The sequence below is a fragment of the Aythya ferina genome (genome assembly GCF_964211825.1).
Source record: "Aythya ferina genome assembly, chromosome: Z".
Lineage (NCBI taxonomy): Eukaryota > Metazoa > Chordata > Aves > Anseriformes > Anatidae > Aythya > Aythya ferina.
Genome location: NC_140299.1, coordinates 42,043,211 through 42,060,728, shown reverse-complemented (window position 1 = coordinate 42,060,728; position 17,518 = coordinate 42,043,211).

Genomic DNA, 17,518 nt, shown 5'->3' with positions numbered 1-17,518 from the left:
GATGAGTGAAAAGTAGGTCAAAGATTGGGAAAGTTGATACAATATTACATTGAAGTGAACACTAATTATGGGATAACTGATTTTTCCATAGAGAAAAGATGGTGTGGATAGTTAGAAACTGTGCTTTATTTTCATGAAGCCTTATTCCATATACATTCCTTATATGTGTTGATGGGATGACATGTTGACAAGTTGCAACATAAACAGGACTTAACCAAGGCAGAAAAAACACAGGACGAGCTTGGCCTTCAGCTGCAATATTGAAAAATATATTCAAGAACCCTTAGAAGTATTCAGATGTACTATAATAAAACCACTGCTGCTAAGTGTTGTAAATCAAATGAGTACAGCTGTGCAAGCTGTCATTGCTATCATTCTGAGCCTGTCAGCTTTTCTGCTTCCTCTGCATGGTTTGGATATGCTGCATCCTCAAAGCTGAAATGTGTCTCACAGGTTACTGGCCAGGACACCATTTTCCTCAAAAAGATCTGTAGATTTGTAGTGATGGACTTACCTATAGGAGAGCTCTGTTCAAGTGCAGTACAATGAATGAGCTGCAATGTTTTCACTTGTGGTTGCATGTGAGGTATAGCCTGCTACCAGGTAAAAAACTCTTTGAAGAAAGGAGCACAGAGTGACAGCACTTCAGTGACAGGAATTTGCAGGTAAAAACTCGATGTCTCCTGTGAATGCCGATCTTTGTACCACTTCTGCTTGGACTATATGCAAGAGATGTGGTGCCAGAGACAGGCTGGAGCAGCATCAGTGAGGCTGAGGTCATGCAGCAGGTTCAGCTGCTACATACCAAAATTTAGAAGTCACAAATTGGGATAACTTCAACACTTACTAGGGCATAGGGGAGGAATGTTTCTCTCAAGTGCATTTTTTTCTATTTTTGACAGGAAATAATCCACTTATTTCAGGCAGTATGATGCCTTGGGCAAAGAGGGAAGGTGTAACATTTTTTCTATTATATTTACATCAACATATCTCTGTATGCAGATTCGTGAAATGCACTGAGGAATTGTTTGTGGTGATATCAGTTATTCTAGTGGAACAATGTTGTAATTGTGTTTCAGTGGATTAAGACCTAGATAGCTGCAAAACATCTTTGTTGTGGAAGTGTGGAAATTTCACCAGAACTGAACCTCCAGTGGCTGAAGACGCTTTTGTTGGTGGGCTTCTTTTTGTGTCTAAATGGACTACATATCTGAAAACACTTCTGAACAGAGACCAGCAAACCTGTAACACAGAGACAGGCATTATTTATATATTTATTATTATTATTATTTTTTATCAAAGAGACTATACGCCTGTGTTCTGTGATGTTATTTTCAGACTGCTTCTGAACCAAAACTGATTTTCAGACTGCTTCTGGACCAAAACTGTTGATTCTGACAAATAACACTTCACAGGCAGTTAGGTTGAAAAGTAAAGCAAACACTTTCTAGCATTACAGTACATGTTTAAATAGCCAATTCATATGAAATACAACTAAACATAGAAACTGATGTTTGCCAAATGTAATGCGCATAAATCTGAAAGGATATGCAGGAATAATGAGCTGGGAAGAACAAGGCTGATTACTTTATCCACTATCAGCCTGATAAACAAATTAAACAAATTAAAACAAATTAGATGCCTCCAGTCATTATGGAGAGAAGACCCTCCAAACAATATGTGTAAGCCTTTCAGGGTGCTCTGCCTCTCTTTGCAAAGAGGCTGAAACAGTAACTCTCAACATAAACTATTACATTCATCTTACCAAGTCTTAACACAAATATCACCACAGATGTCATCAGTGCTAACTACTCAGTTGTTCAAAGCACTATAGTAAAAAGGGGAGTTTTATATTGTCACTTGTGGAAAAACTGCCACACCTGAGGTTGTAGAAGACTAAGAATGCATAAACTGTGCTGACCAGAGCCTTAGTGATGTATAGTGAACTAATAGGGTGTAAGGGAATAGTAGCTTCATTTTTTCATGATCTTGAAGAGGTCAGGATTCAGCTTTCAGACCATGGGAAGCACTAAGGATATGTTTGAAGTGACCCTCACTATTGAGGGAGGACAGCATGTACATACATCAGACATGGCAGCATGCCTTACCCCACACAGCCCCATCATTATTTCTTCTGGGTATGCAAGGCAATATTTCATGGACGTATTTTTCCATGAGTTTCTTTGTAGGATGTGATTCACCTCCTGGTTCTTGAAGCAAAATGACTAATACGTGCACAGTTTAAATGTTGGGGGATTATTATTATTTATTTTTTTTAAGTGTGGATAATATCATCTTGACTACTTTATTCCTGTAGCACTGTAAGCTGAGAGTTTTAGAGGGAAATGATGGTGCTTCTGCTTTGGTCTCTTTTATGTTCCCTAGCAGCTAAGCCTTGTAGGACCCCAGGAAAATACAATAGCTCAAACTTGGAGTTCAGGGTGTGCAACCTGAAGAAAGAAAGGGCTAAGCTGGACTTTCACTCTTTGTAAACAGACAAGGGAACAGCCTCTGCCTCCTACCTTGACAGGGTCATTTAAAGGTTTCTTAAGAAAACATTCCTGGGAGAAATGAGTGAAATGTCTATCCCCAGTGCCTGTAACCCTGATATAACTCCAGAGCCTCCACACTTCACTTGAAGTCCCTTCCCCAGTTTTCCTTACAGCCTGATGAAAGGGGAAGGACTGCCCTATATGCAAACCACTCCCTCCCTTCCCCCATCCCAACTGGAACAGACACTGGGCAATATAAAATGTTAAATAGGAAAAAAATCAAACAAGCATGATTACACTTCTTTACCAATTGCCAGGGAAATCACGCCTCAGCACTGGTGGTGGTTCAGGGAACTGGATGTAAAAGACTAGAGTGACAGAGGATATTGGAGCAGGAACCTTTGCTGTACATGGTACAAGTTAGCAGAAGCATCTGATCACTCTTCCCAAAGTAGGGAGTAGAGAAAAGTGACATATCAGATTTCATTCTACAGGTTTCTCAATAAACAGATGTTCTTACGTTGTCCAGCAGCAGTAAAAATTCATTTCATTACTCTATAAGGGGTTTTATTATGCTAAAATAATTTAAGCAATGGACCTGAGGTTTGTGCTTTGTTTTGCTTCATTCTGTTTTGAAGAACAATACTAGACAAAACTAAATGCAAAAGCAAGAGACAAGAGCTTTGCTGCAGGCATGTTTAGCAGTGCAAAACACAGTGAGAATACCAACAAAGCCTCTCTCAGGTTGCTCTGCCTGTATTTGGTGACAGACAAGCATTTGGAAGCCAGTTCAATGAGGATGTGAAAGGGATGGTTTAAGATCCAGCCACCGCAAAAAGTGATATCTTTTGTCTCTCTAAGGATTATGCTACTTTAATCTTAACCTCATACAGATGAAGAGTAAAAAATTCATCATCTTCATACAAGACTGATGTATGTGTTTGCGTTTTCTATGAGGAAATTTTATCAAGGCTAGACTTGGAACTTACTGATAAAAATAAATAACCTAAATAAATAAAAATGGATATAGTGTTTTGTTTTTGCTTTGTTTTTATTTTTGGGGGAGGCTAGGGGAAACTCATTTCACAAATGCAGAAAGTAAACAGTCAAAGACACAATGGAGGGGGGAGAGGGGGAGTGGAATTGTTATATTTCATCAGTTGGTCTGTAATTGCCTGGCCTCACGTCTGCTGTGTGTCTCTTTTCCTTATTATATCTTGTATTTTTATTATCAGTATGTTACACACGAAATATTACATGTAGCATAATTTGAGCTTCTAAATGTGTGTTTGGGCAGGATGACTGTGACTGTTGAGACTCTTAGATTACTTCTATTAGGGGGTGAATGTCATGCTATTTGTCATCCAAAAGGTAATTTTCCCTAGACTTATATTAAGGTCTCATATTTTATGATAACCTCTGTGTTATGTTGATCTGGGCATTTTTCATGAACCCATTCATCAGACAGGTACCTCCAGCCTTGGAAAATTTTACTTTCTAGGGTAGTCTATGTGTAATCAAGTATATACATATACATATATGTTTATGTATACGTATAAATATACAAATATATTTCCCCAGGATGATTTTTTTTTTTTTTTCACCAATGATAACACAAGAGCATTTGAGTTCCTGTGAATATGACAGTAAGATTTCAGGACAAGTTTTGCACTTATTAAGGAGTATATGTATTAGTTAATTCATTGATCTTAGAAAATACCATATTAGAAGGGAATCAAATTCAGCCTGGATTGAATGTTATTGCCTGGCGGCTGCCTTGTAACTGCCAATTTCCGACTTGCCCAGAATTCAACATAATACAGTCAAACAGTTAAATGGTGCAGTGTTTGGGATTTTTGATGTGATTCACTATGATACATTTGTACATGGGCGAATGGGCAACTATGTGAGAAGGATGACTGGATTTGAATTAAGTGCAAGTTCTGCTTTACACCTGGTATAGCACAAGGAGGAGACCCAATGAAAGAAAAGAGCTTGCATATTCTAATTAATAAGCATGAAAACAATTTGCAAGATGTCATATATTGTTTAGAAACTGTACTAAAGCTTCTCAGGATAAGGGTCAGGAATTGGCTCCACTCAATAATAATTAACCTTTCAGATTCCTCTTAGGTTTCAAAGCAACTTGTGATCCTAATTGAAATTAAATTGAGGGAGGCGGGGAGCAACGGCTCTTGCCAAACTATAAACTGCAATAAAATGCAGCAGCTTTAGCTGTGCTCACTAATTTCTTCTCATGGAACACTCTGAGGAGCTGATACAGACACTAAATCAAATCTTTAGCTTTATCTGACTAGGTGAGGCCTCAGCACTCCAGTCAAGAAGCAAAACAGATGCAGATCCCTTTGCCAGCAGCATACATTTCCTGTGGATAAAGGGAGCAATTTTCTATTCCCTCAGGTGCTGCTCTGCACTGGCACTCAGTGAGCCTAACAAAAAATCCCAGCTGCTCTCACCTCAGAGGAAGAAAACACAAACGGTTCTAAACAAATCAATCTAACATTTCCTTGAGCTCTTAATGTGGAACAAAATCAATGCTTTTTTGCCTCCTCCCCTTTTTTACATAATAAAAACCTACGGGTTCCCGTCATCCCCCATATGTCTGAAACCAGCGAGTGTAAACGCAGCCATTCATGTAATTTGAATGATAATCGAAAATAAGCGGAAAAGGAGGATAAATTTATCAAACTTGTGAGAATATTCTAGGAAAAAAAGGAATTTCCTGAGGTAACTGTCCTTGACCTGGCTCTTTAATCGAGTGAAATTTCATCACTTTATCTAATATCATGCTTCATGCTTCAGGCTCCCAGCAATTCTATTTTAGTGTGGTCTAATGGGCAGCTGACACATCCACTCAGCACCAGACTGCATAATATGTGCTGACACACTGTGCGGTGAGCACCCTATTGAGAGCTTCTTATTTGTGCCTGGCAAGGAAAAATTTCATCCAGTAAAGTCTCTTCATAACAATTTCAGTCTCAGTTTTCAGGGTCTCTGCGGACTCCACATTTTGAGAGGTTCAGAAGCACTTGCAGGGAAATTTAGTCACTTATTTGGGTGGCTGTACATTATCTGACTTTAGGTGAGAGGTTGTGAAAGCACTGGTTATGGTTGTCTGAAACCTGAATCTAGATAGTGTAATGAAGAGTGTCATTCTAACTGCTTTGTGGCCAGCTCTTCTCAGAACCCCTGATTCAATTTGATATTCTGAGGTTAGCACACTGTATTGGGACTGAAAATAGGAATGCACATGAAAAGCTTTTATATTTATTCAGTTCAGTAAGCATGGCAAACTCATCAACAGCTATTTGTACACTGTAGGCATGGTGCAACTTACTTTGATGTTCTGATTTATGCTTGCTATTTTTCCTGTAGTATTACTTTAGAGTTGAAATGGACTCAGAAAAAAAAAAAAAAAAAAAGTGGCTCTCAACATAATAGCAAAGGACATTATCATAAACAAAGATACATGAGAAAATAAAGGAATGACACAATCACAGAGATTCTGGCCTATCTACTTTAGGTTGAAATCTAATTCACTAAACAGAGACCAAAGAATACATTTCCTGTACACACACACAAAGAACTAAGATTTCTCCTCTTACTTAATAGCTATAGGGAGATAGGGGGTATGTGAAGCAAGTTATATGCATGTGTAGATAGTAAATGAATAAAAGTACACAAATAGAATTGTTTAAAACCTGTCTCATCATCCCATCCACACCAGAAAGTATGACCGAATTGCATCTAAATGTACAACTTCTGATCAACTTAACATTTTAAGTAACTTAAAAAATTCTGTGGAAACAGAATTTATTTTGGAAACATTGTGGGAAAAGTATTTCTGATCTTTTACCTAACCTGTGCATATTACATAGCAAATGCATTTTCTAAAAGGAAATATGTGACATGAACACATAGAAAATACATATATAATATCCACAAGTATAGCTTCCAAGAAGTGTTTTTTGATCTTGCCAGTGTTACAAATGTAACCTGAGGTTTTTCAGTCTTTTACTTTAGACTGTTCAAAGACAGATCTTTCAATAATTGGCTAAATTGGCTATTTGGGAGAAAATCGCTAGAATATTTTGCAAATGTGAAAAAAAAAAAAAAAGTCAAATCTTACAGATATAATAATCATATAAACATCAGTTATATTCACCACTGATGTCTATACATTTCTAGAATCAGAATTATTGGGTTTAAAAGCTTGGCCACTTCACCAGAGAGTTTGCAAACAGCATAATATGCTTTCATATGGATTTGAAGCAGGAGGGTACTTTTGAGGTTTTTAAATCTAAAAGGGCAAAATTGTTTCAAAGCAGAATACAGATTTGCATTTAGTGCTGTCTGGAGAGTTATGGTGAAAAACCTGTGTACATCAGTAAACTTTAGAATTGCAGTTACCAAGAAACAAAATGTAGAATGATGGGGGGATGGGGCAAGGGGTGGTTTTGGTTTTGTTTATTATTTCAGAAAAAATGAAACTCTGAAGGGCTATATAAATTAACGTGTTTCAGATTACATCATATTCATACTCTTTATTATCAGGGCAGGATTTTATTTATTAGTGGGTTTTTTTTGCATAACTAAATATTTTCTTGAAATTCTTTATTTTAAATACTCATATTTCCCTAATTAGAAAATATAAGCCAAGAATATTATTTTAACATAATATTTTGTCACAAATTCCCCTAGCTCCTGTATTTCAAAGTAGCTGATTTATTAGAACATGAGATTACATAACTAAAACTGAATGTTCCTTTAAAGAAAATAGCATGTATCTTTTCAGAAGTATTTGGTATGTGCATTCAGTAAATACATACTCATTTGCATGCACTCCACACAAATGCAATATATCTTTATCCATCCACCTATATGTAATCAGACCAGTACATATAAAAGCCTGAAAGTCTCCATCACAGTTAAGTAAAGTGATTGTCTTAAAAATAAGGCAAGAAATGCAGCAGCATTGGTCCCTAAAGTGACATTAACTTTGCCATCTTGTACAGACTGGGAGCAATATTGTCAGTGCATGCTAGTCTTCATCACAAAATAGACAGGGTGCACCATAAGCCAAATAATAATATCAGTATGAACCTGTGTCTCTGAAGTCCTAAACATTATATTTTACTTGTTTGAGCTTCCTTGAAAATTAATGTAATTTAATTTCAGTGTGATCGTCAGCTATGGAAAGAATTCTTTCAAGGGAACTGCTGGAAGTAAAACCTAGCTTTTGAAGAAGAACAAGGCCATATTGTCTGCAGCAATTTTTCTATATGTGTTCTGAAGATAAGCTGTCTCTCTGACCACAGTCCTTGGTTTCACCTTTGCCTCACAGTTGTTATGCACATACTAGCTCAGCATCAGGATGGAAATCAGTTTATGGTTGAGATATTAAGGTGAAGAAATAAGAGAAAATTATCAACCAAAATGAAGATTCTGAGCCTTTTCTGAGAACTGTGTCTCCTTGTCAGAAATGTCTCCTTATCTGTAAGAGAAGGAGATGGTTCACCTCAGCCTCGGGGATCAGACCATGCTTTCAGCTCATCAGCTTCAGGTCTGCAAATTTCATGCAGCAGTTTCAGTTGCCAGAAACCGTTGCCAAAACCTGGGAAAAATCCAAGGGACATTAGGAGAGAATAAAAGTGACAATGTAGCAAGTGAATATGGGGCTCCTGTACATGGGTCCAGTGTCGGCCTGTCCTTAATCTCAGCAAGTGGAGCTGTATAGTTACAAGGGTAGGCCACCTCCTAAAAAGAGAAAGAATAAGAGAAAGTGCTGCACATGCTTCAGCCCCACAAAATAGCCACCAGAGATATCAAGCTAGTATCTCATCAGGTAAGCTTTGTCTTTTCACCTGCATGTGTCAAAAATTAGCCTTCTGCACTGTACTTCACGTTCCCTGGAGTCCCATGATACATGTGAACTATTTTCCTCCCTGAAATGATCACTTCACAATTATTGAGATTTACACGAACTAACTGAGCAAATCCTATCCAGAGAAGACATATACAGAAACTTTCAGAAGATTCCTCAATAGATTTTCACTGGAAGAAATGTACATTTGTTTCAGAGTTCTTCATCTGTAAAGGTGAGTCACAGCATGCTTCAGACTCCAGCCAGATAACGTATTGATCTTTGCTGCTCAGCCAGAGTAAGTATTTAGCAGTAAATTCAAGTTCAAGGGAAAGCACAGTAATTGTGCACTCATGGTATGATGTTTAGAGGACAAGGTAATGCAAAAAGATCTTTTAATGAGCTTGAAGAAAGAAGGAGGATCTCAGAGAAAGCAAAGGAGTTATTATAGTTCAACAGTAACACTTATTCATGCACCATATCCTAATGAAATCTGCATGCCATTTATCCAGATGCATAACAAAGAAACTTATAAGCAGTGGAAAGAATCAAATGAACAAACCACTTTTTAGCTTACTATGTACATCTCTCCTGAAGCCAGCATCCAAATGAAAACAGAGCAAAAAGACAGAAAACTCTAGTAGTATCTTCATGAGAAAAAAAAATGAAATGCCACCTAGTATTAATATACTTAGAACCATTAGAAGAGCTTACATGGAAATCTATCTTTTTTTTATGTGTGTTGGCATCATATAAACACATATATTTATGTATGTGTGTATTTCATTTAATGATCAGGCAGAAGTTTTCCTATTTGTGAATTTTAGCTACATCTAGTACTTTAAAATATGTTGCATAAACCAGTTTTGGATAGCTTCTTAACCTTGAAGTTATAATGTTTCACTTGCCTTTGCTATGGAAGTTATAACTAGCATACTGTTTAGAATGCAATACCTGAATCCCAGTCATAAACAGACACTTAAGTAATTTGCAAAGCTTCATCCATTTAGTTCAAGAACAATTAATAAGGAGGACCTTTCTAAAGGAACATAAAATAACAAGGGCCAGTGAAAAAATTATTCATTTGGTGTTGAAAGCATGTTTCTGAGCAATACACATATATTGCATTGCTTCTGCTTTTTAGCTAACTAATTCCATAAATAATGAATTTAAATTACACAATTAATTAGTGAGGCCTAGGGTTCAATGTGGAATCAATAGCAATCTTTCCTCTGTAATGCTTAAGGTTAAGATCCCCAAATAAACATTTAATTTATATTTTCATAAGGGAGTTGCTGTGTATATAACAAACAATTATTAAATGCTTTTACAGAACAAGAGATTAACTATATAATAGATGGAACATCTGTTAAACAGATTTAAATTCCAATATCCATTTCTCTTATTTTTTAATTCTAATATCCATTTCAAGGTACTCAACTTATCTTACAGGAGCTGTATTAATATATTTTGTTCAGTATGTAATTGTGAACAGCTATTTACTGTATAGTTAATAGCAGCCTTATATGAATAAAGCTGTATGAATGCATGTGATGGCAGTACAGAAAGAGAAGTGTGCACAGAATTGTCAGTCTCTCACATAAAACATACCAGGGGATGACGTAAGGGTCTGCTCCATGTGGAACAGTCTACAGACAAGTCTGCAGATGCTCCTCAGCCTTGTCCCTTTAGGATTTTGCCACAGGGCTGCACAGAAGAAAGCAGAAGCACAGCACTGTGTGAAAACCAGGCCAAAAACCAGGCTGTGGCAGAGTATGAACAGAGTCACTTCACAGGTAGCTTGCTCTGTTCAGTGATTCTGAATAACAGGACAGTATTCTGTTTGCAAAAACTAAAGAAATTAAACAGAATATTTTCCTCCAAGAAAGCTCCAAGAAAGCTGTAGCTTGGTAAATATCCCCTTTGTCCTTTAAGACACATCACCACCATTGCTCCTGTCCTATCAGTAAGAGTAGCTTTGAGCATCACTGATAAATGATGAAATAGGAATTAAAGGAAGCTTATTTATTTATTTATTTATTTATTTATTTATTTATTTATTTATTTTTATGTAGACAGAGGAGGAACAAATCAGCTTACAGGCACTTAATCAGACAGGTGCTGCTGCATTTTAAACAATGCAGAATCAAGCTACAGATCTCCAGGACACATTTAACTTTGTCTTGCGTTAAATTGATTACTAAAGATGTGGAAGCAATTTGTGTTAAATGAAAACATTTGGACATGGGTCATGGGTCTGTCTGCCCTAGCCAAATGGTTATTTCAAATTGTCCACTGTGGGATTTCTTGCACTTTCAATGAAGCATCTGATGCAAGCCCTTGTCCAGTATAGAATACAGGGTTGGATGGGGCCAACATTCTTTTAAGTAGGGCCATTTTTCAGTGTTAATTGAAATTATCTTTTAATTAAAATTAAGTTCAATCATTTACCTAAGCCACAACCCAATTTCTACTCAGCTTTTCTAAAAAGTTCAGTACAGCCTAGTTGCTGAGACTGAGCGTTAGAGGTAGAAATCTCTGTAGCATTTTAGATAAACAACCAACTCACTAAACATGAACATTTCCAACTATATATGGGAGTATCAGAATACTTTTGATAAAGAAGCTGAACTTTTATCTTAAAGTGAATTTGCAGGACATAAAATCTTTACCAAGCTGTATGCAACAGAGTTTCATCACTCAACTTCAGTAACTTTAGGATTTACTGAGGAAAAACAAGTGATTTTCTCAAGATGTTTGACTTAGCCTCTGACAGTGACCCAAATGGTGTTCAGTTACACAAAGTCCCCATGCAAAGCCTGAACGACAAGGATATATTTCCTAGTGCAGCTGCTCCCCGGCCCTGGGTGAAGTCCTGGTGCTCCAGGTTTTCTCTTCTTATGCTGAGTCAGCAAAATGCACCTATTTTTCAAAAGCTTCATGGACTTTCTTAGCAAATGTTTGTAAAAACACCTCAAGAACATTTAAAGAAAGATAATGGAGAAACCTAAAGGATTACTGTTTCCCAAGTGCATTGTAAATGAAAACAAATATTTTTGAGGAAACTGACATTTTCACATGCATACTAAATTGCTACATAAATCTCAGCTTAATTGTATTAAATGTTAAGAAGGATTTTTTCTTTTAATTTTCTCTATTTACTAGGAATTCAGTATACATGTGAAATTGTCAGCTTGAAAAAAAGCATTTCAGTTCATTTTGACAGGTTTTATTGCATGAGACAAAGAAAGGGTTGGAGTCCAAAAAATAAACCATTTCTCGAAGGCATACTTTGTGAGTTAGTATATTCTAATACCAAAAGAGGTTCCATTGCTCAGTTAAGTTCATGAATTCATCCATAAGTCACATACTGATAGGGTTTTGCAGAAAATCACATCTTGAATCTAAATTTAGTGGCATAAATCCTACGGGAATGAGGACTTGCCAGTGGTTGAGTCTTCAATCCTGTTCATGTCTGTTTGCCAGTGTAACAGTAAAGGTGCATAATATGGCCACTCAGCTACCTTATAACAATCATGTGCTCTGAAGACCACTCTCTATAATGAAAGACTCTGTACCTATATTGGTATAGATAGTCACATTTTTCATGAGAGAAATTCTGATTGTCTCAGCTTATCATTTAGGAAGACATGCCCTTTGAATATTTTACTTATATATCCAGTAGGTATCTGGGGAAACAAAGGAGTGAAGGCTGTTGGATTTCCTCTGTGTTTTATTTCTGCTTCTAGCATGTTCTTTGTGATCCACAGCTTAGGCTTTCCTTTCTTATGTCATTACATTCAAACCTCCACTTACCTTAAAATAGTTTTTAAGAATGACCACACACATACACACTGTTCTTTACAACCATATAAATTGACTGAGGAAATAATTAATATGAAGGTTATCATTCAATGTAAGGTTTTATTTTTTGACTATATTCCCACCAGTTATAATGGGATACACAGCATAGGTTCTGAAGATACCTATCAATTATATACAACCATAAATTTTACACTGTGGAATTAGAGATCCTGTAATAAATTCTTTCTACCTAGGGGAAAACTCATATTGTCTTCAACTACTGTATTTATGGTGGTCCTAATTTGGAGATACAACAATGAAGTTACCTAAAATAATCCCAAGATATTAAAATATATTTTATAAACTGCTCAGGAGGAAAAAAAAAAAGTAGGCAGATCTCAAGCATCCAGACCAAACAAGTTAGCAATCTGAATTAGGGTAAAGTCTTAGGGAAAATAATAATAATAATAATAATAATAATAATAATATACAAATTATCCAAATTACATCAGTCAAAGAGAGATTTAGACTGCATCTCCCATTTTCCCCCAAAACTAGCTTTGTTTGTTTGTTTTTCTTATCTAGATTGCCAACTTCATCTTTTTGCTAAAAATTTGAGGGCAGCTCAACAATCTTCTTTTGCAGTCAGGAAAATCTTTTCTGAGGAGTTCAACAAACTGGCCTGAAATAAGTACACTTATTTTTAAAGCTGGAGAAATTATATTACCTTAAGATTTATTAACCTAATGCTTTGGGATATTTCTCTTCTAGCAATTATAAGACTCTTTGGGATGAACCAAAGTTAGGTCTGTTGACTGAGTATGTTTTAATTTGTGTATGTGGAGAGCAGTAACTTAGGCTACACAATTAAAAAAAAAAAAAAAAAAAAAAAGGAGGATAGAAATACATGTGTTCTAACAACTCCTAACATTCCTAACATGTAATAATGCTTATCTTCATTATTCATATAAAGATGAATGGGATGAAGAGATAAAAGAAAATGTAATTTTTTATCATATGTTTAGGATTTTTCTAAACAAATTGATACAAAACACCCTGGATGTCATATCATGGGGACAGGAACTCAGATGTTTAGGAACTCTTTAGACTAATTCTTTTTAATTTTCGATTACATTTTAAACCACTATGGCAAAGAATCTGAAATCTTTAATCCAAAGAAATTGCAAAGCCACCAAAGAGAGTTATAATCTCCAGCAGGGCTGAGTAAAGCAAAAGTAAGGATTATTGTTCTACTAAATGCACATAAAAGGGCTTGGATTTGATAGATGCACTGTATCCCTGTTATATAATTTTCTTTCATCAAAACACTTCAGTGTTCATCATGGGTCTTTTCATGCTAAAATAATAACAATAAACACAAAACATGATCAGCTACAGTAGCATTTCACACCACCCATCAGTTACAGAGCCTGAAACAGGAAGCACCATTTTCCAAATTGAAAATGTTTGAATGGGCTGTCAAAAATCCTCTCAGTAAATGTGTTCCATCCAACAGAAACAAACCCTGTGCAAATAAATCAAGTGGTGCAGAAATCCTTTGCACAAGATGATAGGCGAGGCCTCCATGCTGACACTGTATGCAAGCCAAGTTTTCATGTACTTTGATGGCTGACCTCCAACTCCTGACATATTCATTATATTCCAGCATGTTGGGCGCAGATTGCATTGAAGTGATGACAGCTACAAGACAGCCAACGAGGAATATGGGCATTCTGGCAACAGGTGGCCTTTCACTTGTACTGGGAAAGTTAATCTAGTTTATCATCAAAGTATATTATGTTCAAGGAGTGTCATGTTTTGAGAAGTCTAGTGACAGATCAAACAGAGAAAGAATTCTTCCACAGACTGTGACATTTTTTGTAGACCAAACGTTTCAAACAGCTCTATTGTTTATGCTTGATTTAGGTGAGTTAAAAAGTTATTCTATTGTCTCAGGCTTTATATCACTGGCTCTAAATTACAGTTTCTGTCCTATGACAAAAGGTGATGAAGGCATGCCATAAAGCATGCAGTTCTGGGACCACCATCAGTCACACACTGGGGAATGCCTGATTACCTCGCAAAAGGTGATTTTAGAAAGATGATACTCCCTGAGGAAAAATAACAGGAAGAAATACTTCTGAGAATGTGCATGTCTTTGGTGCTGACAACCACATTAACTGCAAATCCAGTCCTGAAAAATCTTACCCCCTTGTCCACTTTCCTTATCTACTTCAACAGACTGAGGAAAATGATGTGTAAAATTGAAATCATGTCAAAGACTCATAACTCAAGTGGTTGATGTGAACTCTTAGTTTAATTTCTGTTCTGCTTTTGGAGGTAGGTCGGAGAAATATTGCACCTTAGTTAAAGTAAACCATTGATTTTACATGTGAGAATATAGCCACAGAGCTGACACCATTTTTTCTGTTGAAACTGTCTGGGGGCAGTAAAGTGTTTTCTAACTAAACAAAGATTATCAATAAAGTAAATCTGCCTTCCATGGGCATTTAAAAGAAATATAGTCAAGACATATGAATGAAAAGAGAAGATGTCAAACCCAAAATATTTAAATCAGAATATAAAACCTGAAAATCCCATAGCAGTGTCCCATAATTTGCAGTTTTAATATTCTAAATCACTTTTCATCTCTCCTGACCTCTTTCTGGGATACAGTCTTAGCTAACAATCTTGGAAGTAAAACTAGGCAGATCAGAAGAGATGTGATCTAACAAGGAAACTGAGCCACCAACAGACCAGGCAGACTAGTAGATCTCAGGCTAAGGTTCCTGTAGGATGCCATGGCAACATTTTCAAATCAAAATTTCAGACTTTCATAATCAAGAGTTTTCTTTGAGCATATGAACTATATTATTTTAAAGTGCAATTTTATAAGAGAATATGTTCCAGAAGAGCACATCAGCCATGTGGACATCCATTGACTATATCCTAATAGGCAGTAACAGTGAAAAGACAGAAGTAAACTAAAACTATGGAGGGACAAAATAATCATAGCAAGTTCTCAGGGCAAATGTACTTTTAGAGTTTGGATTTTCAATACAATGGATTTTGTTTTTTTGTTTGCTTATTTGTTGTTTGTCTGTTTGGTTGGTTGGTTTGTTGGGAGATTTTTTTGATCTTATTTCAGTGAAAACTTGAATTTTATCTCAATTTATAGTTACCCTATTTTAATTTATCATCAACATTTTTTCCTAAATTTTGATTTCTAATAAGAATGAATGAACTTCAGAAAGATCAGAGGTACACACTTGGAACACTTGAAGACTGAAGACTCTTGTTAACAGGGCAAAGAAACACCATAGCTTTCAATTAAAAGGAGCAACACTTAGCCACTGGTCTCTAGTAAAAACACTCAGGAGCAGGAATTATGTTTCTGAATATTCCTATTTTAAATGAACACTTCATGTGTTTGCTTAACCATAACTTTTGCTGCGAACTTTTTAACCAGCAAATTCCCCTGAGAGTGAGTTTGTAAAGTGAAACACTAAGGCTTTCTCTGGGCTAATTCAGGTCTGCTGTTTTTTCAATATCTAGATAACAAAAAACAGTGTTATCTTACTCAAAAATCTTGACACTAGACAAAGCATGTTCACTGTTTCCTGTGAAGTACGTAGGTAGGGTCAGATCTGTACCCTGCCCCTGCAGTTGACCTCATCTAATTTACTTTGTGCTAACTTTGAAAGTAATGTGTTTATACTACATTTTTCCACTAATCAGTTAATGGATAGTAGTTAATGCCTGTAATAATGCCTGTGAAGTATTTCTTTGCCTTGTAAGGCAACAGTCTGAAAAGAAATTCATGTGATTCTTCTGCTTAGGGATGCTATCAGACCGCCTCAAGAGCCAAAAATGAGTGTTAGGCAACCATACTTGTGTGTCCTATTTTTCTGCTGCTGTAGAGATGGTATCAACAGAGAAGCACCTGCAATGGCAATGCTATGCACTGGCACAAGTAAAAGCAAGCTCCTCTGATTGCACTGTGGGGCAGAATCCAAAGATGCTTATATTTCACAGTCACCTGCATAAACAGTAGCAATGTGAACTATGGAGAAAATATTTATTTTCCCTGTAGGTATTTGTAATGTGTTTGGTTGACAGTGTCATCCTCACATTCCTACACTACCCATCCTGTATTTGGCCTATGGTAGATATTCACTCTCTAGAACACTATTTGAGAAATTTACCCTGCCATAACACACATTCTTAGTCAGACATCAGCACAGGTTGCCCAGGGAGCTGGTGGAGTCACCATCCCTGTGGGTGTTTAAGGAAAGGTTGGATGTGGTGCTCTGGGACATGGTTTACATGGATACTGGGGTTGGTTGGACCAGGTGATCTTGGAGATCTTTTACAACCTTAATGACTCTATAATTCTATGATTGCAGTCTTCTGCTGATGAGGTCACAGGCAAGTGTTTAAAACACTGAAGAGATTAAAAAATCATATATCATGTAACTAAAATTCATTATAAAATATTGTCATTTGGGAATAATAATTCAGAAAAATAGGAGTAATAAGCTTTTCACCTTAAAGTATACACACATCCTGCCTATAAAGATGTAATGCAGGTATTTGAATGCATTCTGATGTGTCAAATGTCTACAGTAATTTCATGGCATGAGCTTCCAATGGCTCTTTGACATTACCACTAATTTTTCTTATTAAGAAAAATTACTTCTACGTTCTATCAGGCCAATTTCTTGAGGTGCGCACTAAGGAACTAGTGTACAGTAACTCAAATTAGATACAACATGTCTCTGCTTAATTTACTTCATGGTGTTAATTGCCCATCTAGAGAGATTTTAATGATGCCACATTTAATAATCCAGATCTGTCTATGTATAAGCACACATGTTTAAGCTGAGTGGAACTGATTTTGTTTCAGTACATGATTGGCAACAGTAACCTGGGAATTTCATGTAACGGCATGTTGAATAGTCTGGTTTTTTACTAGTCTTCCTGCCAGTAACAGATTGATAGTGTAGAAGGCTTCCCTAGGAGGCAGTTCTTCCTGCCGAGACTCTTTTGTGGAGAGCCAAATCACTTAATCCCTAAGTCCCTTTCATTTTGCAATCCAGAACAAAGAGCTCAGTCACGTATAGTCATACACAATACATACTCTTGAAAGAGCTATGCCTCAGAGGCTGTTCCTATATTTTTCTCACAGCTCACCCTCATCTGTGGTTCTCTATCTTTTGCTGGAAAATAACATGCTTTGATTAGAATAAGAGGTATCTCCCAGCAAAGAAGCACTGGCAAATTGCAAGGGGTCTGTCTGGGGCAAGAATCTCCTGCTTATACACCAAAGCTGAAAGAG